Source organism: Manihot esculenta, chromosome 16, assembly GCF_001659605.2.
Source record: "Manihot esculenta cultivar AM560-2 chromosome 16, M.esculenta_v8, whole genome shotgun sequence".
NCBI classification, from domain to species: Eukaryota; Viridiplantae; Streptophyta; class Magnoliopsida; order Malpighiales; family Euphorbiaceae; genus Manihot; species Manihot esculenta.
In genome coordinates this window covers 25,181,708-25,190,821 of record NC_035176.2, presented here as the reverse complement: position 1 = coordinate 25,190,821, position 9,114 = coordinate 25,181,708, and positions in this window count along the sequence as shown.

Genomic DNA, 9,114 nt, shown 5'->3' with positions numbered 1-9,114 from the left:
CATCCTGTCAATTGAGTAGGAACCATGGGCCAAATAAGAGGTAAGGTTTGGATCTGTAGACAAGGCGATAGGATTTTTTCAAAATGATCCACTAGTTATCAGCATCTGACTGAACAGGTATAAGGTGAGGCGAGTCTTGGTTGATACAAGTAGTTTTGTTAATCTCCTCAACTTGGATGTCTTTAATTAGTTAGACTTAGATAAAAATAACCTTCTTAAAATCTCCTACCTGTTAATGGGATTAGGAGATAAAACCGTCAGTATTGGGCACCATCAACCTCTCCCTTGTGCTGGGTGATGAGAAGCACAAACGAGAGTTGTATGCGGAGTTTGCGGTGGTAGACATCCTGCTTGCATACAATGTGATACTCATTCCTAGTCTCAAACTGTCATAGTATAGTTATGGTACAATGTGTCATAAGTTACCAACTCCAAGAGAATAGGCCATTGTTTGAGGCAATTAGAAGTCAGTCCATGAATGCTACAAGCACTCCACAAGAAGCCTTGAAAAAGCGACCATGCACATTGACTTGTTGGAAAAATCAGACTCCCACATAAAATCAGAATCGACAGACCCTGTGGAAGAGGTCTAGTTAGGTATAGTTAAAAGGTACGATTTCAAACTGTGTTAAATGGTGAAATAAAGAATCATTTAATAAAATTACTAAAACACAGAGTGACCACTTTCGCTTGGTCGCCAGAAGATATTATAGGTCAGGACCTGACTCTTATCACCCATAAGCTATCTATCGATAAAATAATAAAGTCGGTACAACAAAAGAAAAGAAAATTTGTATCGGAGAGGCAACAGGTGATTAAAGATGAGGTTAATAAATTATTAAGTACAAGATTAATAAAAGAGGTCCAATATCCTACATGGCTCACTAATATAGTGCTTGTTAAGAAGGCAAATGGGAAATGGAGGATGTGCGTGGACTTTCCTGACCTAAACAAAATGTGCCCAAAGGATCATTATCCACTCCCTCTATTGATAGGTTAGTAGAATCTACCTCGGGTCATACAGTGGTTTCTTTTCTGGATGCAGTTTCAAGTTACCACCAGATCATGATGGATGCCGAAGATGTAGAAAAGACTGTGTTTATCATCGGTATAAGAGTCTTCTGTTACTAAGTGATGCCGTTTGGGCTAAAAAATGCTGGGGTAACTTATCAAAGGTTAGTGTTAGGAATTTTTAAAGACATGATGGGATCAACTGTCGAGGTTTACATGGACGATATGGCGGTAAAAATTCGATCCATAGAAGATCATCCAAATGATATCCATAAAGTCTTTACCATACTTGATAAGACAGGTATGAAACTTAACCCTGAAAAATGCATTTTTAGGGTAAAAGCTAAAAAGTTTTTAGGATACAAAGTCTTGAAAAGAGCCATGAGGCAAACCTAAAAAAAATTAGTGTCATCCAGAATATGGAGGTACCTAAAACCATAAATAATGTATAAAAGTTCAATGGACGAGTCACAGCTCTTGGCTTGTTTATATCATGCTCAACCGGGAGGTGTTTACCATTATTTGAAGCCTTAAAAGGCAAAAATAAGTTTGTTTAGGGAGAAGAGTGTGTACATAGAGGCATTTAAAAGTTTAAAAATTCTTTTTATCATCTCTCATTTTGCTAATCTCGCGCATCAAAGACAAAGTTTTATTTCTATACTTATTTGTGACGCAATAAACTGTAAGTTTGATGCTCTTTCATGAGAACAAAAGGGAACAAATCTCAGTCTATTATGCCAGCCAAGTCTTGAAGGGGACATAATTGAACTATCCCCGTCTTGAGAAATTGGTGTTTGTAATCCTGATGTCTGCCACGAAGTTACGTCCATACTTTGAGTCATAGACCATAGAAGCCATAATAGATTATCCTTTGCGAAAGGTACTACATAAGCCAGAGCTATCAGGGCGGTTGTCCACTTAGGCGGTAATACTGTCAGCCTTCGATATCAGGTATGTCCCAAGAAAAGCCATGAAAGCCTAGGCAGTAGTTGATTTTATTGCTGAGATGACACCACCATTAGAAACTTCAGAATTGCCTGAATCGCCTATTGAGGAGTGGAAGGTTTGAACGGATGGTGCTTACAGGGCTGGGGTTTCTGGAATTGGAATCCTCTTGCAAAGTCAAACTGGGATAAAGCTTTGCTACGCGACAAAACTTGCCTTTAACGGTACCAACAATATGGTCGAGTATGGGGCATGATTATGACCCTAAAAATCATTGTGGAAATAGGTATACATGAAATCTATTATTTTTAGTGACTCATAGTTGATTATTAATCAGTGTCAGGGATAGTTTAAAGTCTAAGAATCGAACCTTGACAAATACGAAGAGAATGTTCGCTCCCTAATGGCGAGGATCAAAGATAGGCATGGTAATTACGAACATTACCAAGTGGCTAAAGGTGACAACGAAGAGGCCGATTCCCTGGCCAAAATGACGGCAGCAGGTGAGTAGCACTTGACCCAACCATTTCAATTCGAAGAGCTGTATACTTTTGCAACCGACAAGAAAGAGTCTTTTCCTATAGAGAAAGGAGAAATGTGGATGAGAGCCGTGTACAAGTTTCTGACAGAGGATGATCTTTCAGACAATAAATTATCGGCTAAACAGATAATAAGAAATTGCTCTACATATACACTAATTGATGGTTGGTTGTACAGGAGATCATCAACTCAACTATGGATGCATTGCGTCACAAAGGATGAGAGCTAAGAATGTAATACCCGGCTAGACTCCGGTATTGGAATTCCTACCGTCCGGTGGAATCTTGGATGTCGAAAACCTCTAGAAGGGTAAAACCATGTTTTATAAAATGTTTTCATGTATTTTATGGTTTCAAGTAAGAAAGAAATTGAGTTTTGAATGAAAAAGACCATGGAGGCATTTCCAGGTTCGGCCGCCGAACCTCAAGTTCGGCCGCCGAATGTGGGATAGTTTAGGGGGGCACGTTAGGCTTCCGAATGTGGTTCATGTTCGGCCGCCGAACATGCATGAGTTTTGGAGGCACTTTAGGCTTCCGAAGGTGGTCTGGCCAACCCCTATAAAAGGGCTCCATGGCCGAAACAGGCGAGCTTTCTCCCCTGTTTTAGGCCAACGGTGAGTCCATGCTCTCCCATGGTTGGTTTTGTTGATTTTCCTCAAATCATTCAAGTTTTAACGAGTTCTAACTTGGTTTTGAAGAGTTTTGGAGCTAAGATCAAGTTTTGGAGCTTGGAGACCCAAGGAGCTAGATTTCTCCCATCTCCGAGTTTAGATCGCCTCCCCTCTCGATCTCCAATAGGTAAGAGTAGATCCTTAGCTCATTTCATGTTTTAAACAAGTTTTATGAAAGTTTATGGGGTAGAAATGCATGTTTATGTTAATGTTGAGTATATGGGCAATGTGTGTTGTAAATGTATGTTTGATGGGTTTTAGTTGGGGTTTAGGATAGTTTGAGACCCCTAAATGCTTGTTGGCTTGTGTATGCATGTTGTAGAATAGCTAAATGCATGTTTGAATGGTTTTAGGAGGCAAATGTGCATGAGGGCTGAGTTCTGCCACTTCTAGAAGAACTCAGGTTCAGCAGCCGAAGGGACTTTCGGCCGCCGAACCTGCCTGTGGAGGCAAGCCTTTGGCTGCCGAACCCTGCCCCCGAAAGTGGACTTTCAGCTCTGGAAGGGAGTTTCGGCCGCCAAAGGTGCCGCCGAACATGCATGAGTTTCGTCTCTGGAAGGAACCTTCGGCCGCCGAAGGTGCATGACTTTCGGCTCTGGAGGGACTTTCGGCCGCCGAACCTGCCGCCGAAAGTGCCCTGTTCAGCCTTCCTTTGCATGTTTTCTATGATTGTTTTAAGGTGTTTTAGGGGGGGTTTTTGGGGAGTATTTTAGAGTCATGTTCATGTATGTTTGGTCCCTCATTTGAATCCACCTGTGTAGGTTTGGACCCGAGGAACCGAGGACCCCAGCAGTGAGATAGCTGCTTCAGTATCTTCTCAGAGCTAGCTTGAGGTGAGTAGAATAACTCTTTATATTCCAAAGTAAATAAATAAGTTTTTGAGCATGTTCATGCATCACGAATGCCATGAGATATATTAGGTTGTTTGCATTAGAATTCACGAATATGTTGCATTGCATAATATGATGATGATGTGGATGGGTATTGGATGATCCTTTAGTCCTCGTATGATATGATATGATGATGATATGGTATGGTATGATATGAAAGTCCAGGTGTGGCCTGCACTACGCCCCTGGCATAATGTAAAAGGAAGTCCGAGTGTGGCTTGCACTACGCCTCCGGCACAATTGGATATGTATGATATGTCATGTGTAAGAGAAAGACTAGGTGTGGCCTGCACTACGCCCCTGGCATGATTGGACTATGTAGAGGGCTATTGGTGACAAGCCCATCCTTGAATGTGATTTGTTTGTGATGTGATGCATTCCATGAGATCATATGTTTTAAATATAATGTTTTACTATTCTGCTCACTAGGCTCTAGTAGCTCACCCCATTCCCTTAATCCCCCAGGTTGCAGGTACGGGATAGAATCAAGAGGTCAGCGAGAATAAGAAGTCATGTTTTATGTAATAGCTAGATGTGGACATGAGAATGATGTAATGTTAAGTACAGTACAATAATGTAATGTAATGATGTTTATTAAGGTTTAGAGTTGTGCTTGACCCTAGCATGTATGGTTAATCCCTTTGCGTGTACATGATCTAAGTAATGTGTTAATGATGTTTATGTAAACCAAGCTTAATGTATGATATGTTACCCCATTGGAGCATTTGATGAGGGCTCCAGTGTGGGGTTTAATGTTTATGATTATGAGTTGTGCATGCACAGGTTAAGCTTGGTGAATGAAAGAAAGAAAGTTTAAAGTTTTTATGTAATTGTTGATCATGTATGGGATTAAACAGGTATACAGGATATATGTTAGGCTTGCTATGGGTCCCGGCGGCCTTAAGCCGATCTGGATCCTAGCGCCGGTAGCGGTCCGATTTTCGGGTCGTTATAAAGAAATCCTTAAAGACATTTATGAAGGTGACTGCGAAAGTCATGAAGGGGCTTAGGCGATCCCAAAAAGCATTTAGACAAGGATACTACTAGCCATCGATAATACAAGATGTGAAACAACTTGTCCAAAAGTGTCGATGATGTCAAGTGCATGCGAGCATTCCAAGGACCCTTAGGGAGATGCAAGCAATGATTGGAAGCCCCTGGCCTTTCTTTAAGTAGGAGCTAGACATCCTTGGCCCTTTCCCAAAAACAACTGGGTCAAGAAAATTTGTAATAGTAGCGGTAGATCATTTCAGCAAGTGGGCTAAGCCTGAGGCAGTTTAGTCCATTGCTATCTAACAGGCGATGTCCTTCATCAGCAAGAACATCTTCACTCGGTTTGGAATTTCAAAAGTAATAATCACTAACAATGGGACTCAGTTTGAGAATTCTAAGTTGAAAGATTTGTATACGAAATGGGAGATTGACTTAAGATTCATTTCGGCCTATCACTCACAGACCAATGGAATGACCGAGGTTACAAACCGGACTATCCTACAAGGGCTAAAGAAAAGACTCAATAAAGCCAAATGCAACTAGCCTGACGAATTACCCCATATACTCTAGGCATATAGAACAACCAAAGGGAAATTTTCTTTCTCTCTATGGGGTCGAGGTAGTAATCCCTGTGGAGGTCTAAGTAAGTAATTTTAGGACATAACACCCTAAGATTTCAGAAAACCCTGAAGAAAAGTAGTTCAACTTGGATAAAGTTGAATTTTTACGAGAACATACTACAATCAAAATGGCGATTTACAGGAATAAAATGTCTAGAATGTTCAACAATAGAGTCAAGTCACGATAAAATGTCTAGAATGTTCAACAGTAGAGTCAATTCACGTGCTTTTAATGTAGAGGATCTAGTCCTTAAAAGAATATATGTAACAGACGGTAGTGTCGGGTCTGGTAAGTTGGGCAAAAACTAGAAAGGACCATTTAGGATCTCGAAGGTAATTCGCCAGAGTCTAATAAGTTGGCCAAGTTAGATGGCCGAGTTATTCCCCGTTCCTAGAATATTTGTAATCTAAAAATCTTATCAATAACAATTAACGAGGTATTTTTTTCATGTGTTGTGTTATTCAATGACAATGAACAATGGGTTTGCCTTCTTTGAAAAGATTAAAGAATGTTCATTAATAAAAGCCACAAGGTAGGTATCCGCAGGCTCAATAACCGAGTGTTAGTACCATTTTATAAAAATCTTCTAAGACATTTTATGTTCAAGCCACAAAACGACTATCCGCCAAGCCCAATGACCGAGTGTTAGTCCCATTTTATAAAAAAATTTTAAGCCATTTTATACTCAGGCCACAAGACGGGTATCTGGTAGGCTCAATACCTGGGTGTTAGTCCCATTTTATAAAAATTTTTTAAGACATTTTATGCTCACGCCACAAGACAGGTATCCGCTAGACCCAATGACTGTGTGTTAGTCCCATTTTATAAAAAGTTTTTAAGACATTTTATGCCAAGGCCATAAGGTTGGTATCTGCCAGTCTCAATGACTGGGTGTTGGTTCTATTTCGTAATTTGTCCAAGTTATTTATTTTATAGCCACAAAGAGGACATTAGCCAGACCAATTACTAGGTGTTAGTCCCATTAGCAATTTTATTTAAGACATTTTTTTATATCAAAAGTCGAGTATTGCTAGGCATTTAACCAGGTGTTGACTTTGTTAACAAAATTCTCCAAGTGATTTAAGTTTTATTTGGCGAGTAATTTGTGAGAATAGCTAGATGAGAGTTCTGGTTATGTTTGTGGTCAAGTACAGATTGTAAAGTACTTTGCAAATATGAAGTTAATAAAAGAAAAGATTTCATTTAAGGAAAAATTACATAGGAGGGACATCCTTAGACTCTTCCTCCCGAGTCTCTATTATATTAATATTCTCTACATCTATTACAGTATCTGTACAGTCCCAGTTGGTTGGATTATCCTCAGCGTATTCGTCTCCCTCTTCAGCCTCATCTCCCTCCTCCTTCGGGAAGATGTTATTTATTCAAGCAAAGTCCTCACAAGGAAATCGCTTCACCAGCTCCTTCTTGATCGAGTTTTGGCTCTCAACGAACATCTTCCCTCCCCAGGCCAATGTCTCTTGATGTTCTGAATCTAATTCATCGATCCTAGTAGATGCAACCTGATTCTCCTTAACCTGAGGCTGCAGCTCCTGGACTTGGTGCTGAAGTATGACCACTTGATCCTCGGCCGTTTTTGCCCCATTCTCAAGGGCTAACTTTGAAGCATTTTCCTAGTCTCCTTCATTTGAAGCATGCTGACTTGATCCCCATGCTAACTTTGAAGCATAGCCACTAACTTCAGAGTCTCCTTTATTGTGCCCTCCACTTCATCAATCCGAGCCGTCAACTTCGAGCATTCCTCTTATAGGAGACTTTTGTCTATCTCCTAAACTTAGTGACGGATGCAGAAATTCAGTTCGGGGGTCCAATTTATATAAGTATCGTTTATTTTATTATTTTGTTAATTTTTTTATTATTGTCCCAGAATTATTTTTCACTTTCTTTCATTATAGTAATATATGATTGACTATTATAATTCTATTTAATTTTATATTATTTCCAAATCAACCTATGGTTAATTATCATTTTTTCTAAATAAGTATTTAAAATATTTCTTAAAATTTAATAAAATTTAATATTTTTAAGATAGTATAATTGAAAAGTTAATAAAATAAATTGTGTTTTTTAATATGTGTGAAGAATTAAAATAAATCAAAAGTATAGAATAAATAGAGTATAAAATAAATATATATTCAGAAAATAAATTTTTATAAAAAGTGAATAAACTATTATAATTAAATTACGGTTATTCTCATCTATTTTTTATTCATTAAAATATATTTTTAACCATTTGCAAATATATCTTTCAATATAAGTTCTCGATCAATTATTTATGGTTTATTATTGTAAAATCGATTTTTAATAATATTTACCATAGAAAATTTTCTTTCCGCTGTGGTTGTAACATTTATAAAAAAAAAAAATTATTAAAATAATATAATATTTAATATATGGTTTACTATTGAATTTTTTTTAAAAAAAATATTCTAGCCCATTAAAAATTATTTTCGTATAATTTCAATCATATAAATTTCAATCATATAAATAGTTTAGTAACTAAGTGAGATAAATAAAAAAAAAAAAAAACTAGCACTTAGTAATAAAAATAATATATAAAAATAAATTAAATAATGAGTGAATAGCCTAAGAAAAAATTTAAGTGAAGACTTAAACTTAAAATCTTGAAAATGAAAAGCAAATTTTTTGGATTGAAAAATAATATAGAATATGAGGGATTATATAGTAAAAATTTCTTTGATAAATGGATTAAAAAAATTTGAAATTATAAAATATAATGATGATTTAATTAAATAATTTTGAAATAAGGATAAGTTGATAAGTTTTTTAAACATGTAGGGATCTAATGATAATTTTTTCTTATTTTAAGAAAAATTATCTATATAATCATAAAAAATTTCAAAAATTTTAGGGGGTCATGGCCCTCTTAGCCCATGAGTGGCTCCGTCCCTATCTAAGTTCCAAACTCTCGCCTTAAAGCATTATTGCTCCTTAGCAATGTAAGCATAGAGAGTACTCTTCATGGCGGAGTGGACAATATTATTGTAGAGGCCATCGATCTCAACCTCATTTAATTGGTGGCGGTTCCCATGCCTCAAAACGCTCTTGGAGATCAGGATAGACAGACAAAGATCCTCGAGAAGGAATGTGGTATAGGTCAGACTAATACCAAATGTTGGATATCGCGAGATCATGTTACTCTAGCACCAACTTTTTCTTGTAGAGTAGGGGTGTGCGGTTTCGATTCCGAGATAGTTCATTGCAGGAGCTGGAATCGAAACCGAAACTGAAAATTGATTCCTTAAATTTTTTAAAATCAAAACCAGAATCAAATTTCGGTACGGTTCTGGTATAGTTATATGTGTTTTTTATTCGGTTCTAATATTGATCCTTATTTTAATTTCAATTTCGATATATTATTTGATTTCTATAATAAAATTTAAACTTTAACGCAATAATTAAATA